The sequence below is a fragment of the Furipterus horrens genome, unplaced genomic scaffold (assembly GCF_987537825.1).
Source record: "Furipterus horrens unplaced genomic scaffold, mFurHor1.1.pri manual_scaffold_6, whole genome shotgun sequence".
NCBI classification, from domain to species: domain Eukaryota; kingdom Metazoa; phylum Chordata; class Mammalia; order Chiroptera; family Furipteridae; genus Furipterus; species Furipterus horrens.
In genome coordinates this window covers 75,374,144-75,380,973 of record NW_028327176.1, presented here as the reverse complement: position 1 = coordinate 75,380,973, position 6,830 = coordinate 75,374,144, and the positions used below count along the sequence as shown (strand labels likewise).

General features: G+C 45.5%; 1 long non-coding RNA gene across 1 annotated transcript; it reads right to left on the bottom strand.

Moving 5' to 3' along the window:
* Positions 1–514: 514 nt before the first annotated feature.
* Positions 515–5,348, bottom strand: LOC150006538 (uncharacterized). The gene is made up of 2 exons (XR_016511949.1): positions 5,137–5,348; positions 515–986 (listed from the first exon to the last, which is right to left on the bottom strand). It is a non-coding gene; the product is annotated as an uncharacterized LOC150006538 (long non-coding RNA).
* Positions 5,349–6,830: the final 1,482 nt, after the last annotated feature.

Sequence of the window (6,830 nt, the reverse complement as noted above, 5' to 3'; positions counted from 1 at the left end):
ACCTCACACATCTGCCCGCATTTCTTCCACTGCATCCCTCTCTGATTTCCTCTCTAATCTTACAAAATCCACACAGACTGACCATTCTCCATAAGTAGTACCACAGCCCTCTGGCTGGTCCTGTTTCTCCCCGGCAACCTGAAGGGGTAATAACGTTCCTCTTACTTACACTCCTGTGATTGACGTGCACACACAGACCCTCTCATGCCTCCTTGTCTGTTACGGACACGCCTCAGCTCATCAGCGTCACCTGTGTCCAAGGCCTCATCAGCTTCCTCCACCCTCTCAACACCCCTCAGTGGAACCCCTATCTCCTGTCCCAACACCTGCCTTCACTGTTTCTAGCTCCAGACTTTCCTGGGCGCCTTCATTTGCCTCTTTGTCAATCAACATCGTTTATCCCTTCTGAAGCACTTCATATTTTATCCCTAATATAATTGTACTTGGGATTAAACTAGCTGTTCGCCAGTCTGCCTGTCTCATCTAGTGTCAAAGGAAAACCAGAGCTGGGTAGTAAAGTGATAAAAACAGATTTTATTCAGGAGTAAAATAGGAAAAAAGAGACATTGGGACAGAACCAAGTTCAACTCTGAACACATCATGGACAAGTGGGCGCTTACAGGGAGGAGCAGGTGGGGTCAGTGGATGCAAAATCACTGAGGCAACATTGGGGTTAGGAAGATTGGGGTCAAGAAACCGAGCAGGATGCTTCTGAAGGCAGGCCTGTGGGGGTTAGCCACTCGATTAGGTATGGAGAGTAGTCACAGGCAGAAGATAAGTGAGTCCAGCTAAACCACTCAGCAGGATTCTTGCTGAAACTGGAGAGAGCAGACACAACACAGAAGCCTCAAAGTGGAGGTCTCACTGCAGGATGACGCGGCCTGACTATCATGAGGACAGAGTGCTGTGTCCCCTCTAACTGGCCACTGACCCCCGTGAGATGGGGGCTGTGCTGACTTCAGTTGGCACCAACGTCCATCAGGTTCCTGCAGAGCAGTTAAGCTTGTCTTTATCACCCAGGACCTGGGCTCCAAAGTCAGCCCTGGAACCTTCCAGATGCTGCAGCAGTGCCCTTTGTTGTAGGGGCAGGGGGAACTGGAAAGAGGGGCAGAGACCCTCAGGCTCCCTCCCACCTCTCCCTCTCCCAGTGGCTCCAGGAATGATGGGGTCCCCAGACTCAGGCTCTAACCCCTAGAGGTGAACACCTTACTGATATCCTCCTCCAGTGTTTTAAACAAACACACTAAACTGTGAGCCCTTCCCGGGATGACAAAGTGTTATTGGTTTTATATCCCTACTTAGCACGGTGCCTGAAGCCTAATATACACCTGCTGAAGGAATAGCTTCAAATACTACTTGACCATGACCCCATGTGACAGATCACATGTGCTCTATGATACACATCTGATAACATTTTCATAGATCCTGTTAAACATTTCTTAGTTAACTATCCTATAACCCATCTACAAGGCCCCCCTACCAACGGAATTTATTTATTAAAAATTGTGTATTTTATTCTTATATGTTTAAACTTCTGTCACCTTAAAGTACTCTCCATTTGATGCAATACACCTATTGACATGTTTTTCCCCACTGCTCAAACAGTTTTTTAACTCATCGATTTTGATGCCTTTTAAAGCTTCTGCTGTTTTTTGTTTCACCTCTTTCACAGCAGCAAAATTTTTTCCTTTGAGGGCCTTTTTCATCCAGGGAAACAAACAAAAAAATTCACTAGGAGTCAGATCAGGTGAATATGGAGGGTGGGGTATGGGGATCATGCTGTTTTTGGTCAAAAACTGCTGAACACTCAGTACGGTGAGGCCAGGTGCACTCGTAAATCACCCATCATGAAGTGGGCAAATGCAGTGAAAGAGTCTTAAAAAAAAAAAAAATTCACTGAAGCTGAATGCAGCCTCTCACAACAATTCCAGCTGATACTCTGATACAGATGGGTTCCCAGAACCCTCACCTAGTGGGGGAAGCCTGTACTACATGGGCCTGCCCTCCAGAGGGTAATTCCAGTTTTTTGCCCCACCCCCTCAATAAAACATCAGTTAAAAATAAAGATTGCTCAAGAACATTACACATATAGGGCACATGGTTTATTATGAGATATCTACCAGAATACTTAGCAATGGGCATTAAGTATATCATTCCCTAACATGCATCAGAATAGTAAAGACTAGAGGAGTTTCTCTTTTTAATGTCCAAAACAAAGTGAACACTGTGTATAGTAAGTGTCTCCACATAAAATATTAGGTAAAATTAAGTATCATTTGAGTTTTAAAACTGTAACAATATAAATTTTAGGATTGAAATTCTCTGTAAGTAAACTGCCTAATTTCAGAATGGACCAACCCCTACATATTTAGCTTCACAAACCACTTGAATAAGTTAAATAACATTTAATATATTTATTGCACTTTTAAGGCAGAAGATATAGCCACTTTTTAATGTTTACAAAAGAGTTGATTTCTATCCAAAGAAAATTGGCTTCACCTGACGCCTTTCATACCTGGGAAGTGACTTGTTCAATCTGAATAACAGGGACATATAGGGCTCAAACATATTTCTGAGTCTATAAAACAAAAATTTTATATAAAATACAAAGAACATACAAATGATTTTTTAAAAGATAATGCTAAATTTACTATTTTGGACATACTGTTTCTATCTAAAAGTCTGTAAAATCACCTTTAATGAGTAACCTTTTCTTCAGCCTCAATATATTCTATGAAAATCACAGATTAGTTTGGAGTCCAAGGTTTAAAAAGAAAAAGTATGACATTATTGAGGTCTCTTTTTTTTTTTCCAGCCCTTAGCCAGTACATAGTAAATTATAGTCCAGATTTTTTTCTTAACAGAACACACACATATCATTATAATTCAAAAAAGAATAGTCTAATGTTAAAATAATAGTAGAACCATTGGTTCACATTGAGTTCAACAGCTTTCCAGAAGTTTTGTTGTTAAAAATAATTTTTAAAAAAATGTATTTGGCCCTGGCTGGTGTGGCTTAATGGACTGAGTGCTGGCCTGCGACCTGGGTTCCCAGTCAGGGTACATGCCTGGGTTGCAGGCCAGGTCCCCAGTTGGGGGCATGCGAGAGGAAACCACACATTGATGTTTCTCTCCCTTTTTTTCTCCCTCCCCTCCCCTCTCTCTAAAAATAAATACATAAAATCTGTAAACAAAAAAATGTGGTTGTGGGGGATGTGCTTACTTGCCTCAATTCATAAATCCACTACTGCAGCCCACAGTTGGATACATACAGAGATTCAAAGAAGGAAGTGACCCCAGCTAATTCCCTTCTCAATATTTTAAAAATAATGTTCCTGCATTAAAGGAGTGTACCCACTACAAATCTTACCAGTTGCTGTCACCATTCACCTAGCCCTTCCTTCTCTGGGTGGCACGATGCTAGTCATTCCACATAGGTCATTTCACTTACTCCTCAGAGCAACTCTGTAAGAAACGTATTCTCTCCACTTAATAGTGAGAAAACAAAGACCGAAAGAGGATACCAGGTTGCAAAGTGGGAGAGCCTGAGGGCAAACCCCGGGTTGTTTGATTTCAAAGTTCATGCTCATTATATTAAGCTGCACTGTTTTGAGTTCCTCAAAGATTTATTCAGGCCTTGTTTAGGTTTCCCAGGCAGAACAGCTTCTCTGCAACAAATACAACTGTTTGTAGTAATATGCCTATCTACACTAGAAATCAATTCAGTCTTGTCAAAGGATAGGATTTACAAGGAGACTCCAATTCTTGTATCAAGAGAGAATATCAGAAAGTCTGTAGTTAACTGAGCTCATAGGCACTCAGGCTGATCTTTTCCACATCATATAAAAGTTCTAATATGGATACTTAGCCCAGAGTTTTTCCTTATTAATTTTAGTGGTATGAGATACATATTCCATCCTACGAGTCAAAACATAGTCACCTCAAGACCCCACCCCCAAATCATACTACAAAAAAAGTCAAATAGGTAAATTGATTTATACTCATATGCAGCATTCTTCAAAGGAAACTTGGATTTCTGCTCATCTTTTTTCCTTCAAGTCTTACTTATTCCCATTGCTCCATTAGTGCAAGAACTGAGTTACATGATACCTATTTTCTCCAATAAGGGCGCTGTGTTTGGAAATCATCCCTGCAGCCAAACCAGTGGGACAGCTAGCCCCCTAGTAAGGATTCCAGCTGTCATCTCAAAGGTGGAAGAAGCGCTGTCCTCTATCGCTTAGATCATTCCAAACGCACCCTGACCCGCTAAGACTGAGTCAAGGCAGCTCCTGAGCTCTAAATACAGATTGACGAGAATCTTACCGTCTTATTTCTTCCCGCAACCAACCAAACAACCACAGTTTAATAATCCCCCTTGTACTCAGTCACTGCTGTATAAACGCCATGTTGTATATGGGTTCCCGGGGTGATTTCCCTCCCAGGTACCCATTCTCTGGGCCTGGAATAAGCCCAGTCCCTTTCCTGCTTTTGTAAGAACCGCCCACACTCACCCCCACCCCCCAGCTTGAGGCAGGAGCCCTGGAAAAGCAGAGCCCACCACTGCCTGGCAGAATAAATGTGGGGCACCACCGCGGACTGGCTGGCGCTCTGTCCCAAACTTCCACCGTCAGCGCAGCAGCCACCAACTGACCTCGGCCCCGGGGAACGCGTGAAACCCGCATCCGAATGACAGGGGACAAGCTGCGCACCGAATTCGGGAAAGAGCCCGCACTGGGGCTCTTCCTCCTGAGAGGCGACCTGACAGAGCTTCTCAGTTCTCCCGCTTTCTCACAGTCCCACCCTTCGGGAAAGGGAAAGCGAGAGGCTGGAGTTAATCCTCCGGCTGCTCCCACAGCACAAGCCCCAGGGAAACCCCAATCCCCAATCCCCGATAAGCCGAAATTCACTCTTCCCGAGCCCCACCTGCGTCCAGAACGCCCGAACGGAATGAACCCTTCAGCTGTGGACCGCAGCCAATAAGACGCGGGACGCTGCAAGTCCGGCCGCCGACGGGACTAGCACACTCGCCCCCGCCCCCGCTCCCGCCCCCTCCCCGCAGCCGGAGGCGCGGAGGGACCCCGGCCCGGCTTTCAGGCGGCTGACCACGCGGGCGCAGGTGAGCAGGAGGGCACTCACCGCGATGACACTGACGAAGGTGGTCTTGCCCCGCACTGCAGCCCCACGAGCGTCAGCTCCATTCCTCCTTGCAGAAGAGCCAGCGGAACTAGTCCAGCGCCCGCAAATGAGCGCCAGCGGGAGGGCACACGGGACGCGGGGCGGACGCTGGGGCGGGGCTTCTCCAGGACTCCCCAACAGCTCCTCTGCCACACAACACTGGCGGGTGCGGGAGGGAGTGCGGCGGCAGCCAGAGCCAGGAAGCCCAGCGAGCTGTAAGGCTCGCACTCCCCACGCTCGCCCCGCGCGGGCTTTGGTACACGGGGCAATAGCCAGGAAATTTAGGGGCCAGGCGCGTCCGCTGCCTGCAGCGCCACATGGTGCGTTCGGCGCGCAGTAACGCGAGCTAGTGGGCTGCTCCTGGGCTCCTTTTTACCACGCCCTCCTTTGCCTATTAGCGTTGATTAATTCATTCTTTCCACTGTTGTTAATTGGCAGTCTACTTCCTGCAGAAAGACTCAAAACTTAGGGGTTCAGCATAAAAATCCCTGTCCTGCATTTGTGGTAATAGCGAAAGATGGAGGCCATACGTGTTTATCAGGGAACTGATTTAATTATAGCATGCCTCCTGAATGGACTAGTATAAAGCTGTAAAAAAGATAAGGATGTTCTCTATAAACTGATATGGAATGATGTCTAGGAAATATTTTCAAGGAAGAAATGTAAGGTGTAGCCTATGTATATAATGGTATTTTTGGTGTAAGTGGGAAAATAAGACTGTATGTGTACACATATCCAAATATGTGTTATATTTGCGTAAAGAAAAACTGGAAGACTAATAAAAATGATTTCTTATAGGAGTAGTGAAAACTGGACAGCCAGAGGCAGGAATGTCAGTGAGACTTTTCTAGATACTTTTTAATATAATTTTGACTTCCAACCATGTAAATGAACTGTTCAAAAGTTTAACGTAATTAGAAAGTCAATTAAAATATTTGCAAGGCTTTCACATTTTAAAACTTCCCTGCCCTCATGGAGCTTACATTCTAGTCATGAAACATGTAATATAATAAACAAAATATGTACTGTCACGTAGTACTGAGCTTTATAAAGAAAACTAAACAATACGAGACAGGAGTGGCTACTGTTCTAGTTAGGGTCAGACTAGACCTCTTGGCGGTGATGGCCCTGGTTTGGGAAGAGGGGAGCCAGGCACACATCTAGAGGGAGCCTCTAGAGGGCGCCTGAGGATGGACAGTCCTGCCTGTCCTCAGTCCACTTGCAAATGAGCTTCCTGTGACTTTACCTTTCACATCCATGGTTGGATCCTCTACTTGCTTTTTCCCACTTAGTGTTGATGCAATTCCTGATTTGGACTAGAACACTACAAGTTCCTAATATTTAGTCAAAAGAAACCTTGATAAGAGAAGCAGAAAATGTTTCCTTTTTCTCTAAAGCAAGGCAGCCACTGTCCTGGGGCAGGAAGTGGCCCTGGCAAGTGCCATATGTAGACACCCAATTTCAGTGGAGTGGTGGTTGCTATGCCTAGGAAAGTACTTTCAATCTCTAAGCACCAGGAGTTCTGAGGGGCTGTGTCTGTTCCTGACCCGGACTCATAACTGAAATGAGCATGACCTCTGAGAAAGGGGCATTTGGGGGTGCCCTTTAGTAGCCAGGGTGGGATGCTGGCCCTTCTCCCACATACAGTAAGCTGG